This window comes from Portunus trituberculatus, chromosome 23 (genome assembly GCF_017591435.1).
Source record: "Portunus trituberculatus isolate SZX2019 chromosome 23, ASM1759143v1, whole genome shotgun sequence".
NCBI lineage: Eukaryota > Metazoa > Arthropoda > Malacostraca > Decapoda > Portunidae > Portunus > Portunus trituberculatus.
In genome coordinates, this window is record NC_059277.1 from 12,985,820 (window position 1) to 13,000,819 (window position 15,000).

General features: G+C 41.1%; 1 pseudogene; it reads left to right on the top strand.

Annotated features, from left to right (window-relative positions):
* The window catches only part of LOC123507822, a 388,467-nt pseudogene that overhangs the window by 193,646 nt on the left and 179,821 nt on the right, over window positions 1–15,000 (top strand).

The window sequence follows — 15,000 nt, forward strand, 5'->3', positions numbered from 1 at the left end:
ATTCCTTGTGGTGGTATGATGTGGTGTTTGTGGTGTTGTGGTGTGGTGGTATGTTTGTGATGGTGTTTTTCGTGTTTGTAGTAAATTTGTAACGTATTTTTAGCTTGATAATTGTTTATGGTTGGTGTGGTAGTGTTTGTGGTGGTATGATGTGGTGTTTGTGGTGTTGTGGTGTTGTGGTGTTTATGGTTGTGTTTGTGGTGGGTGTTCCTGGTGAAATGATTGAATTTATGGTGGTGTATGTGGTGTATAATGATGTTTTTGTGGTGTTTGTGATGGTGGTGTGGTTGTGGTGTTGTGGTGTGTTGGTATTGTGGAGATGTATTTAATGATGTGTCTGTGGTGTGTAATTATGTGTTTCTGGTGTTTGTGGTGTTTTTGGCGTGTTTATGGTGTGTTGGTGGTGTGTATAGTGTGTTTGTAATGGTGTTATGGTGTTTGTAGTAAATATATGGTGTTTTTGGCGTGTTTGTGCCGCTATAGTGGATTCAAACTTCTTACGAGAGAGAGAGAGAGAGAGAGAGAGAGAGAGAGAGAGAGAGAGAGAGAGAGACTCGACTAGCTGGTCTTAAAGTAGTCAGGAAATAGGCCGGCTTGTGTGTGTGTGTGTGTGTGTGTGTGTGTGTGTGTGTGTGTGTGTGTGTGTGTGTGATTTACGCGCGCGGTGAGCTCTCTGGATAAGCTTCTTTGCATCGTCTGCTTCGCTGCGGCACGATAGAAACTGTGATGTGTGGTGGCGGTGGTGGTGGTGGTGGCGGTGGTAGTGGTTGTGGTGGTGGTGGGCTTTTGGAGAGAGATTAGAGGCAAGCTGGAGGATGCGAGGATATAGTAACGAGTAGATGCAGTAGTAGTAGTAGTAGTAGTAGTAGTAGTAGTAGTAGTAGTAGTAGTAGTAACAGCAGGATTATCATCATCCAAAATACTGATATCAGGACAAGCAGAAGCAGGCGTGGACGTGAGGGCGTACTGGCGTGCCTGCAGAAACGTGAAGGTGTGGTTGTGTGTACTGGAGTGTGTTGGCGTGTGGTGACCTGCTGGTATGAGCGTGATGGCGTGTAGGAGTGAAAAATGGACCATCCTGCTTGCATGTGGTGGCGTGTGTGGGCGTGCGGGCGTGCTGGGTGGTGGGTGACTCATTAGTGCCGCACCCGCTGCCCGTCGCCCAGCAGTCACACACGCGTCGCGCCACCTGCCGCCAGACCCAATTATCGGCAAATGTCATTGTTCAGGCAATTCCGGCGACATTGACTCAACATTTAACTAGCAGCGGTGCCTGAGCCGAGAGTTACGCCGCCATTTTGGATTCCGCCGCTGCAGCCAATAAATCCTCGCCCACTTTTGTATCGCGAAGCCTGAGCCGCCGGTGCCAGTGTGTCCCCGCTCCCCACGTCCCCTTGTCACCCCCTCTCCCGCCTCGCCCTCCTCCTCCAACCCCGCACAGCTTCACGTCCTTGGTCCGTATTTGAAACACTTCCGCGGCGTATATGGAGTAGTTTTAAAAGGTTTTAGTTGGAGCTACAATGGTTTTTGATAATATTCTTAAGGTTCCAGTAACAGTTTAAGGTTTTTGCGTGATTAACAGGAGGAACAGTCTTGAAAACCCTTTGAAAATATGGATGGTAATCGTTAGGTAGGAAAACACACTGCCCTTTTTAATAAAGTACACTATTTTTTAAGGCTTCTAGTGACAAAATACGTTTCCCTACATGATCAAGAGGAGAAACTGTCTTGAGAACCTGCCTCGGCCTCTCTGTGACCTTTGAAAGTGGTCGCGTTGAGAGAGCAAAGCGTTTCTAAATAATTGAAGAGAGGAACACGCTTGAGAACCAGGCCAATAATCTCTGTGGCCTTTGAAAATAGCCATGGAGAGAGAGAGAGAGAGAGAGAGAGAGAGAGAGAGAGAGAGAGAGAGAGAGAGAGAGAGAGAGAGAGAGAGAGAGAGAGAGAGTGGTACAGTGGAACCTTGCATACTTTGAGGTCCGAAAGGTCTCCAAGCGCACGGGTTCGAATCTTATCCACGATCCGAGTGTAGGTTGGGCTTCCTCACTCTGGGCAAGGGTTTCTTAACGAGTGGGCTTTGAGATAGGAGGTGCCCCAAAAAGTATCACCTTTAGCCCATAAATTCCCGTGGAGAGAGAGAGAGAGAGAGAGAGAGAGAGAGAGAGAGAGAGAGTGTGTGTGTGTGTGTGTGTGTGTGTGTGTGTGTGTGTGTGTGTGTGTGTGTGTGTGTGTGTGTGTGTGTGTGTGTGTGAGTGCGCCGTGCCTTGTCTCTTCTTGTCGCGGCAGGGGTCACAGGCCGCGAGCGATAATTCACACAATACATTTACGGCGGCAATTACGAGCACTGACGCGGCAGAGTTTAATTCTAGTTTGCATGCAAATGAATTAATCACGCGGGTGACGCCGATGACCGCTCTTTTAATCTATCGCGCCAAATTATATCACGTAATTAACTACTACTGATTTCTGCGTCCGCCACTCAGCAGGGGCGGCGAGGGGCTGGCTGGCTGGCTGGCTGGCTGGCTGGCTGGTTGCTCACTGCTGACTGTTCTGCTGACTGGATATCATAAATTGCAAGGGAGGCAGGATTATGGGAATTGTCCAGCGTGCAAACACCAGTAGAGTGTAATGTTCCTCCTTGGCTGTGTGAGGCGCTGGTTTGTAATACTTGTTAGTGGAAGACGAGGAGTTTGTGAGGTGAGGGGGAAGACATAGGAAAGGAAAAGGGAAAATGAATTAAACTGGGAAGAATAGTAAATAGGAAATAGTAAAGAAGGAGACAGAGATAGGAAAGAGATAGGAAGACATAGGAAAGACATAAAAGACGGAAAGAAAATTGGGAAGAATAGGAAATAGAAGGGAGATAGATAAAAGATGGAAGAGATAGTGAAGAAGTATATGAAGGTGACAAATGGATAGAAAAGAGATAGTAGGAAACAGGAAAGAAATAGGAGATAGAAATTAGATTGAGAAGGATAGGAAATAAGAGGGAAATGGATAAGAGACATGGAGGCGATAGTAAAGAATTATAGGAAAGAGACAAAGAGATAGAAAACAGAGAAGAAGAGATAAGAAAGAAATAAAAAAGATAGAAAGAAAATTGGCAAGAATAGGAAATAGGAGGGAGATAGGAAGGCGATAAATAGGAGACATGGAGGAGATGGTAAAAAAATATATGAAGGAGACAAGGAGATAAAAAAAGAGAAAAGGAGGATATAGGAAAGAAATAGGAGATGAAAAGGAAATTTAGAAGGATAGGAAATAGGAGGGAGATAGATAAGAGACACGGAGGGGATAGTAAAGAAGAATAGGAAGGAGTATGTATGTATGTATGTATTTTCTAGCATGTATGACAGAATAGAGAAGCAAGGTAACATATCCCTTATAGTCACTGATCTTAAGGACGAAATATCACGTATGTATATATGTATGTATGTATATTTGTATGTATTCTCTAACATACATGACAGGATAGACAAACAAGGTAACAATCCTTATAGTCAGTGATCTTAAGGGCGAAATATCAGAAGGGAGAGATGAGGAACGTAATATTCACTTTGTAATCTTATAGCAAGAGAGAGAGAGAGCGCCGGCAGATTTGTTTTCCTGAGGAGGGAGTACCAGATCTAAGTGACAGCAGGGCGAGGAGCTGACAAGGGAAGGGGTAGCAAGAACAGCAGGAGGAGCAGGAGGAGGAGGAGGAGGAGGAGGAGGAGAGATTTGATTGTGTTGTGTTGATTGCGAGGAGTAAAAATGCACGAGGGTTTGTCACGGTGCTGGAGACTTGTGTTGTGATGGCACTCTTGCTCTTGTTGCTGTGTGTTGTTTGATGTTTCACCTTTGCAACAACACTTATTTATTTTTTCTCTCTCTCTCTTTTTGTTTAATTGCTTTTTTGTCTCCACTGTCTGTTTTCTCTTGTTTGTTTTATTTGTTTCTGTGTCTGTTATTTATCACTATTTCTAGCTTTATCTGTATTATTTTTTCTACTTTTTGTTTTTTGTTGTCTTATTTTTTTTGTTCTTGATTTTATTTAATGCATATTTCTAGTTTTTTTTTCCATCTTCTTGGTTTTTATTCCTTCTATCTCTTTCTGTTTTCTCAAAATATTCTAATCTTTCCTTTTAATCTATCCTTCGTATTTTCTTTCTCTCCAGTTTACAAGGTCTCTTTTTAAGTTACCTGTCAAAACTTTCATCTCTTTCCCTTCTTTTACTTTATGTCGTCTCTTAGTTTCCATTCCTTCTCCTACTCTTTGTTATTTGCCAAAAGCTTTACAAGTTCACAAAGTTCTCCTCTGGTCGTGATGAACAGCGAAGCATCCACGTGTCGCCAGAAAAAGTATAGCTGGTGCTCGAGAAAGAGGAGAATGTTTACTGGATACGCGCTGGAGTAGATTGAAGGAGAGAGAGAAAGTGGCGGTGAAGGATGCAGCGAGCAGAGGCGATCATGTGTCAGCATCAACGAGAGTTATTGCAGTACTGGAAAATAATGAAAGAGCGTGTTAATATATCTGAAAGCAGTAGACTTGACATCTCTCCTAATGACAACACACACACACACACACACACACACACACACACACACACACACACACACACACACACACACACACACACACACACACACACACACACACACACACACACACACACACACACACACACACACACACACACACACACACACATTCAAGACATTTATTCCTTAATTTTGGCTAACTCTTCACTTTTATTTTAGGGAACCAGCACTCAAGTAGGTTTTTTTTTTTATTTTGTTACACTTGGCTGGCTTCTTTCCTACACACACACACACACACACACACACACACACACACACACACACACACGGTAAACTAGTGAGTGAATAATAGTGAAGAAACAAACAAGCTCCCATTCCCATAGCCCCAAGGTACCATTAATATAAACAAGTAAAGACAAGAGTGTGTATGTGGAAAGCAATTAATTTAGTGTGTAATGAGAAGAACTTGATAAATCTGCATGTAAATAGCGTTGCTTTCTGATTAGATCGAATGAATAGTGAATAAAACATATGTATAAGAGTAAACAACTAACTTCACATCTCACTATATAAGAAGGATGAATCGGCATTGACCACTTCAGTACTGGAACGCATTTTTACTTTGAGTTTTACGTACGATTAAACGATTTTATTTACATTATCAAGGGTATATGGAGGTCAGAAGTTTGATAGCCAGATTCTTCACTATTTTAACCCCCACATGAGTTTCTGGAGCTGCATAAAATCACCAGGTAATAAGCAGAATAAATATGAAAGCATTTCCTGTTACTGGAGGTATTAATAGTGATGAGGGAATCAAGAAAATGAGAAAATGACAAAATAACCAACATCTGTCTGCCTCATAATTAAAAAAAATGAGACAATCCTGATGAAAAGAGAGTGAGGAATGTTTTTGTAGCCTTGGAAATCAGCGTATGTTCATCTGCTTTATGATCTGAACGAGGCATTCCGGAAAAAAAGTATGTGCAGATGTGAAGCCAGTCATTTCACAAACAGACTAACTCAGCACAAGTCACTGAAGGATCGAGGCAACCCAGGCAACGTTCATCCGTTATATCACCAAAACAAGAAAATGCAGAAAAGGATAAAAAGTATATATTTGTAGACGAGAAAACATTTTACTTCACATATCGTTAGAGAAAGCAACAGCATCAGCATCATCATCATCATCATCATCATCATCATCATCATCATCAGGAGCAGCAGCAGCAGCAGCAGCAACAACAACAACAACAACAACAACAACAACAACAACAACAACAACAACAGTAACAATAATAACAACAACTACTACATCATCAACAACAACAACAACAACAACAACTACTACTACTACTACTACTACTACTACTACTACTACTACTACTACTACTACTACTACTACTACTACTACTACTACTACTACTTCTACTACTACTACTACTACTACTACTACTACTACTACTAACAACAACAACAACTACTACTACTACTACTACTACTACTACTACTACTACTACTACTACTACTACTACTACTACTACTACTACTACTACTACTACTACTACTACTACTACTACTACTACTACTACTACTACTACTACAACAACAACAACAACAACAACATAAGCGAGTGTGTGAGTGGCTGCAAAGGATGAAAGGAATCAAACCCCACGTTATTGCTGTTTTTGTCTCTCCCAACTAGTCAATGCATAGAAGAAAAATGAAGAACCTATTTGTAGATTTAACCTCTCTAGTACTGGGACACAATTTTCCCTTAAGATTTGTATACGATTAGACCATTTCATCTACATTAAGAAGGGTCTATGGAGGTCAGAATATTAATGATCCAGTCTTCACTATTATGATCTCCCTTGAGTTTCTGAAGTTGTATAGAATCACCAAATAGTAAGCAGAATAGATATAGAAACTCGTCATGGTAAACAAAACAAAACTAGCACTTTCTCATTTCTCACTGGAAAAAAGAGAAATAGTCCTTTTATAAACCAACGTGTGAAGATAAACCCTTCATATGAGTGTCGTTGAGGTGACAGGATAGCTAGCCACCGTATATTTAACATCAAAGGTCTCATTCATTAGAAGAACGGACGCCTGTGCTTGTCATTTCTCCCGCTGACAGAATGTAACACTTAACCACTTTTTACCTTGAGATTTGTGTACGATTAGACCATTTTATTGACATTAGGAAGGCTCTATGGAGGTCAGAAGATTTTAATTCCCCATTTAAGTTTTTGAAGCTGTATAAAATCACCAAATAGTAAACCAGAATGAATTTACACACGCGTCATGGTACTGAAGAGGTTAAAGTAATGAAAAGAAGTGAAATAATCTTAAGAACAATGTAATGTGTGGTAGAATAAAGGGAGAAAAATATAAATGTTAATAGAAATCTTAACTATAAGCAAAATGAATAATAGAAACACTTAAAGACGTGTACATTTAGTCGGAGAAGAGGAAGAAAAGTGAGATAATTTTGCTGAGTGGTGGCCGCCGTGGTACAGTGGAACCATGCGTGTTTTGGGATCCGAGGGGTCTCCAAGCGCACGGGTTCGAATCCTGTCCACGGTCCGAATGTAGGTTGGGCTTCATCACTCGAGGTAATACGGGTTTCCTAGCGGGTGGGCTTTGAAATAGGAGGTACCCAAAAAGTATCCCCATAAATTCCCGTGAAAATGCAACCAAAATAAAAGAAAACGAGGTGACACAGAGAAAAAAATTAAAGAACGTATTTGTGGAAAGGAAAACCATCAATCTCACAAGCAGGATAAAGCAATGTGTGGTGGGGTGGGTGAGGATGTGTGGGGGTGGGCGGGGTGGATAGCGAGACAGGGAGTAGGAGTAGACACAGCTGCCTAGGTTTTACCACGGGAACCCCAGCACGGCCACTCAGCGAGCCGCGTCTGGTTTGTTTGAGTAGACTTTAATTCAGAGTAACGCAGGCCTTGTGTTTGCTGTGACTGCTGTACCGGTGTGTGTGTGTGTGTGTGTGTGTGTGTGTGTGTGTGTGTGTGTGTGTGTGTGTGTGTGTGTGTGTGTGTGTGTGTGTGTGTGTGTTGTGTGTGTGTGTTCGGTTCCACACACACACACACACACACACACACACACACACACACACACACACACACACACACACACACACACACACACACACACACACACACACACAGAGAACAATAGTATCATATGACAATTAACAACCATCTATACTACTGAAAGAAGAAAATAGCAGAAAAATTAATATTACTTCGTCCATCACCTTAAAATTACATAAAAAAATGAGTAGAAGGAATAAAAAAAGTGTCTATGTGTTGAAACCAAACAGACAGACAGACAAACAGACAGGTAGACAGACAGACAGACAGACAGACAGACAGACAGACAGACAGACAGACAGACAGACAGACAAACACCTTCCACCCTAGCAAGTAACTGTGATGCATCAGGAAGGAGGAAAGGGAGAAAGGAAGGGGAGACTCGCTCTTTGGTTAGGTTACGTTAAGCTTCTCCCCTCTATTCCCCTCTATTCCCCTCTTCCTCCCCTCCTCCTGTGCGTCGGTGTGATGGAAACGCGCATCATTATCCCCTCACAAGCTTGGCGTAACATAACTCTACGTGCGCGGCGACTCACATTGTATTTACTCTCACTATATTCTCTTCCCCTCACTCCGTCACTCTCCCCTCTCTCTCTCTCTCTCCCCTCATCTGTGTCAGTGCAAGAGGGAAGAGTAAGATAGAATTACACCCTCTTTAGTTATCCTCAGTTTGTTATAAGCTCCTTAATTCCTCTTCCTAATACCGATACTCATAATAAGGATGTTATTCTAAGCCTTATAGTTTCATTAATCTTTCTTTTCCTTAAGCTTCATTTCAGTAATAACTCCTCCTTCCATCCTTCCGTTTTGTACCTTCTTCTTTTTCTTTCCTTCCTTTTCTTTCTTCAATTTATCTATCTGTTCATCTTTACGCTCCTTTTTCATCAAGTTATCCATTCACATCTCATTCGCTTATTCATTCATCTTTACGTTCCTTCTTTTATCCATCTACTTTTATCCAGACCGCTTCAATCTCTTCCTCCAGTGACTCATATTAACATCCATTCCTTCATCTATATTTCCTTCTATCAGTGTTTTCTTTCAATGCAACCTATATCGCTTTCTCGCACCAGTTATCATCTCTATCCATTCAGCCATTATCTCTGTCATCTATTCAGCCATCCTCTCCATCCGTCCCTCCATCCTTCCATCAATCTATCCTTTCAATGCAACCTATATCGCTTTCTCGCACCAGTTATCATCTCTATCCATTCAGCTATTCTCTCTGTCATCTATTCAGCCATCCTCTGCATCCGTCCCTCCATCCAGCCATCCATGCACCCAAAGCGGCGGGAATAATAAGCCAAACTTTTCATTGGCAGAAGTAATAACGGAACAAACAAGTTCTTGAAGGATATGTGTCGAGTTTCAATTATAGCTCGGCTGGAAAACATGTGAAGAGCGAAACGCAGAGGGAGAGAGAGAGAGAGAGAGAGAGAGAGAGAGAGAGAGAGAGAGAGAGAGAGAGAGAGAGAGAGAGAGAGAGAGAGAGAGAGAGAGAGAGAGAGAGAGAGAGACGAAGAGAGACGAAGAGAGAAAAAAAAGATGAAACGAAGCGAGGCGGTGACTGACTGACTGACTGACTGAGTGGGCCGAGTGAGACGAGTGACTGAGCCGAGTAGCGCACACTTCTCGCGTTTTTCCGCCTCAATGCACAAACCAGTGGCTCTGAAGCTGGAAATTTTTCAAAATCTAATTGTGAAAAGGATACGAGTGGAGAGCTGCTGCCTAACCAATAACAGAAGGGGGGAGGAGGGAAGGGGGAGAGAGGGAGGAGGTGTGTAGGGGGTGTGAAGGAGAGAATTAATGGAAAACTGAAGGGGTGAAGGAGCGAGTGTAAGTGTGTAGTAGTGAAGGCGGTAGGTGTGTGAGTGAGGTGGCTGAGTGGTGAAGAGGGAGGAAGGGGAGAGAGAAAGAGGAGGGGAAAGTTGTTTGTGAAGGGGCGAGGGGCAGAGAGGAAGGGGTGTTTTTGTAAGGGATAATGAAGGAAGTGAGGTTTTGACAGGCATGTAGGTCTCTCTCTCTCTCTCTCTCTCTCTCTCTCTCTCTCTCTCTCTCTCTCTCTCTCTCTCTCTCTCTCTCTCTCTCTCTCTCTCTCTCTCTCTCTCTCTCTCACTATCGACTCGTATCATTAAAGGTGTCATTCATTAAAGGAACGGGCGCCTGTGCTTGTCATTTCTCCCGCCGACAGAATGTAACACTTAAATAAATCAAATGAAAGTGAAATAATCGTTAGAGTAAAGTAATGTGTAGGAAAATAAAGGGAGATAAATATAAATGGTGGTAGAGATCTTACCTATAATCAGAATAAGCATTGGAAAAGACTTAAAAACGTGAATATTTACAGGAAGAAGAGAAAGGAGAGAGTTGCGGTAACGTTAATAAGCTCTTTCAGTACTGGGACGCATTTTTGCTATGAGAATTTTAATTACATTAGGAAGAGTCTATGGAGGTCAGAAGATTAATAGCCAGATTCTTCACTATTTTAATCGCCCACATAAGTTTCTGAAGCTGTACAAAATCATGAAGCAGGATAAGCATTGGAAAAGACTTAAAAACGTGTATATTTTTTATTGGGGAAAAGATAGGAAAGTGCGATTAGCTTGGTGAGTTATGGTAACGTTATTAACCCCTTTCAGTATAAGGACGCTTTTTTACCATGACTTTTAGATGTGATTAGATGATTTTATTTACATTAGGAAGGATTTATGGGGGTCAGAAAGTTAATAGCTAGACTCTTCACTATTTTAATCGCCCACATGAGCTTCTGAAACTATAAAATCATGAAGCAGGATAAGCATTGGAAAAGACTTAAAGATGTGTACGTGTATATTTATTGGGAGGGAAGAGAATAGCTAGACTCTTCACAATTTTAATCCCCCACATAAGTTTCTGAAGCTGTATAAAATCACCAGACAGTAAGTAAAATGAATAAGAAAACGTGTCATGGTACTGATGAGGCGAAGTATAGGCGAAAAGGAAAACTTGTGACATTTGCTAGAAAACTGAGATGTAAAATTAGGGAAATAAATTAAAATGTTGAAGTTTAAATGAATATTAAATGAATTCGAGATAAAGAAATAAAATATATTGGAATTTGCACTTTGTTAGAGAAATAGGAAACAAATGAGAAGTTACCAGAACGGGAAATAAATGAGAGAATGTTAACAACGTATACATTTGCTAGAAAATTGAGAGGAAAAGGAACTATTGAATGTTAGGTGCAAATTAAACACACACACACACACACACACACACACACACACACACACACACACACACACACACACACACACACACACACACACACACACACACACACACACACACAATAAATGAAACGTTTAAATTGAAAAAATTTTTTTTAAATGGTAACGTTTTTTCTCTTCTTCTTCTTCTTCTTCTTCTTCTTCTTCTTCTTCTTCTTCTTCTTCTTCTTCTTCTTCTTCTTCTTCTTCTTCTTCTTCTTCTTCTTCTTCTTCTTCTTCTTCTTCTTCTTCTTCTTCTTCATCTTCCAGTTTTGATGTTATCCCCTTTGATTTCTAAATTTTCGAAATAGACAAGTAAAATAAATAAAAAATCTTACTCACGTTCATTCCACGAAGAAAAACTAACAGAAAAGCAAAAAATGTAAAGCCAAAACGAGAAAACAACGCAGGAAAAGAAAAAAAGTGTAGCCAGAAATATGAAAAAAAGATGGAAGCAATAAATAAGGAGGAAGAAAAAGTTTAAGAGTTCCATAATGATTACAGCAACGGTGGTGGAAGAAATAGAGAGCAAAATATGAGAAGATACGATGAATGTACAACAGCGCAATTAAAGGATGAAGGAGGAGGAGAAGGAGGAGGAGGAGGAGGAGGAGGAGGAGAAAAAGAAGAAGAGGGAGAAGAAGAATTTACCCTACGTTACTTTATCTTCCTTCCTTCCTTCCTTTCCTTCCTTCCTTCCTTCCTTCCTTCCTTCTCTTCTCTTCCTTTCCCTTCCCTTCCTTCCTTACCCTTTTCTTGCCTTCTCTTCCCTTACCTAACCTCATCTTACTTAACCTAACCTAACCTAACCTTACCTTACCTTCTCTTCCCTTACCTAATTTAACCTAACCTAACCTAACCTAACCTAACCTTACCTAACCTTACCTAACCTCACCTCACCTTACTTCACTTTACCTGACCTTCCTTTACCTCACTTCTCCATCCCTTTCCTCCACCCCTCCTACCTTTCCCTCCCTTACCCGGTCCCAGCGCAGCCCACCAGACCCCCTGCCATAAAGAGTCTAGTAATTATGAGGTGTGTCCCGCCCGCCTTCCAGCAGAGCCCCCGCCTGAGTGACTGCTACCATTAACAGGCGTCGGATCACAGGGCACCCGTCGGCCGCCCTGTACGATCATATGCATTACCTGAAGGAGGCGCAGCAGCAGGAGGAGAAGGAGGAGGAGGAGGAGGAGGAGGAGGAGGAGGAAGAGAAAGTAGATAGTAATGTGAGGAGATGGATAAATGAGATTGTGATAATTTCAAGGAGGAAAAGAATGAGAAGGATATGAGATAAGGAAAAGAAGAAGGAAGAAGAAAAAGAGGAGGAGGAGGAAGAACAAGGAGGAGGAGGAGAAGGTAGATAAGAATGGGAAGAGATGGATAAATGACTTTGTGATAATTTAAAAAAGGAGGAGGAATAAGAGAAGAAGGATATGAGATAAGGAAAGGAAGAGGAAGGAGAAAGAAGAGAAGGAGGAGGAAGAGGAGAGGGGAGAAGGTAGATAAGAATAGAAGGAAATGGAAAAATAAGGAAAGGTGTAATATGAGTTTGCGATAATTTGAAGAAAAGGAAGAGGAATGGGAAAAGGAAGAGAGGGTGGAAAAAAAAAGGAGGAGGAGGAGGAGGAGGAAGAAAGAGAAGAAGGGAGAACATAGATAAGAATGAAAGGAGATAGATAAACTGGAAGAAATGTAATATGCATTTATGATAATTTGAAGAAAAGAAGGAGGAATAGGAGAAGGAGAAGAAGAAAGAAGATGATAAAAGATAAAGAAGAGAGGTTAGTAGGAAAAGAAGAGATTGAATAAATTGAGAGAGAATTACTGTAAGTTTTTGTGTTAAAATTAGTTGGAGAAAGGGGAGGAGGAGGAGGAGGAGGAGGAGGAGGAGGAGGAGGAGGAGGAGGAGGAGGAGGAGAAGAGGAGGAAAAGGAAGAGGAGATAGATAAGATAAGAAAAAAAATAAGCAGAAAAAAGCAAGCACTAGTACAAGATAAATTAGAGGAAAAGGAAGAGGAAGGAAGGAAAGAAGGAAGGAAGGAAGTAAGGAAGGAAGGAAGGAAGGAAGGAAAGAAAGAAGACATGGATGTGAAAGGGAAGAAAAAAGGAGAGAAAAAAGTCAAGAAATATAAGCATAAAAGTCTATAATGAGTGGAAAGAGGAGGAGGAGGAGGAGGAGGAGGAGGAGGAGGAGAAGGAGGAGGAGGAATATGGTACGGAGGGAGCATGGAGAACATAAAATAAATGAGAGAGAGAGAGAGAGAGAGAGAGAGAGAGAGAGAGAGAGAGAGAGAGAGAGAGAGAGAGAGAGAGAGAGAGAGAGAGAGAGAGATAGAGAGAAAGAGAGAGAGAGAGAGAGATAATAGAGAAATAATAGAAAGCCTTTATTACAACAAATTATAACCACTTACATAAATTTTCTACACACACACACACACACACACACACACACACACACACACAAATAAATAAACACACACACACACACACACACACACACACACACACACACACACACAACAACCATAAATAAATAAATGAATAGATAAGTAGATAATAATAACAATAACAAGTACAGCACCTTTACACTATCAATTAACCTCTTTCGCACCTGTAGTCCCACTCATTATTTGTACTATACACTCACTCACCTGGTGTTTAAGTTGCCTCTTTCATGACGCGCAGGGCAATATTTACCTTACAGCCGGGACAGGTAAGGCAGAAAATAGCACGGAGCATTCTCTGACCCCTGGCTTCCCGTGTGTGTGTGTTCAGCCATTCATAACTCAATAAGCGCCCTAATGCCACGGACAGTAAGGGTGTTAATACGATGCACGTTGTTTTTATGCCCCGCTAGATGACCTTGTGTTGTGTTTTGGTTACGATATTGTATGGAAGGTAAAATTGTGTTGGGGATTATAATAAATGTGTGTTTTTGTTGTCTCTCTCTCCTTTTTTTATTCTGTTTTAGTTCATGTGTTGTCCTTACTTGTACGATTGACTTGTTTGTGTGGGTTATTGAGGAAAACCATGTTGATAGTAAGGAAGAGGGTGGTTTGGTGATGGTAGTGGTGGGAGAAGTAGTTGTAGTAGTAGTAGTAGTAGAAATATTATTGTTATTATTATTATTATTGTTATTATTATTATTATTATTATTATTATTATTATTATTATTATTATTATTATTAGTAGTAGTAGTAGTAGTAGTAGTAGTAGAATTGGAAGTAGTAGTAGTAGCTGTAGTAGTAGTAGTAGTAGCAATAGTAGTAGTAGTAGTAGTAGTAACAGTAGTAGTAGCAGTGGTTGTCGTAGTAGTGATAGTAATAGCAGCAGCAGCAGCAGCAGTATCAGTATTAATAATAGTTAATACTGTCTCAAACAAGAATAACAAAAAAAACAACATTAACTCCTTCACACACATATTTAGTTTGAGATTTGTGTACGATTAGACCATTCTATTGACATTAGCTAGGGTCTATGGAGGTCAGAAAATTAATAACCACAGCCTTCACCAATTTTAATCCCCTACATGAGTTTCTGAAGCTGTATAGAATCACCAAATAGTAAGGAGAATGAATATGGAAACACGTCATGGTACTGAAGGGGTTAATAACAAAACTGTCTAAAACCAAGAATAACAACAAAAAGAAAATAACAACACTAAGAATAACCTAACACAAAATTGACACATGACACACGAACACATTACCACATTGACACATGACACACCAACCATATATTAAGACATTGACACGTGACACACAACACTGACCACTGCCTCTCCTTTTTCCACCTCAGAGGTCGCTACCAAATGGTGGGGTGGACTGGTGACCTGCTAGTGACGGAGGTAACACGCGAGGACGCCTTCACAGCCTTCTCCTGCCGCGTGAGGGACCAGTTGGGCGGCGGGAGGGAGCTGTCTTCCCGTGCGCCCGCCAAGATTACCGTCCAGGGTGAGTGTGTCTGTCTGTTTGTCTGGGTGTCTGTGTTTATTTTCCTATCTCTTCTCTTCCCTTTTCTATTTCTTATCTCCTTTTCCTCTCTTTTTCCTTTTCTTTTCTCTTTCCTGTGTTTCTTTTTTTCTATTTATTTGTTTTTGTTTTTCTATCACTCTTCT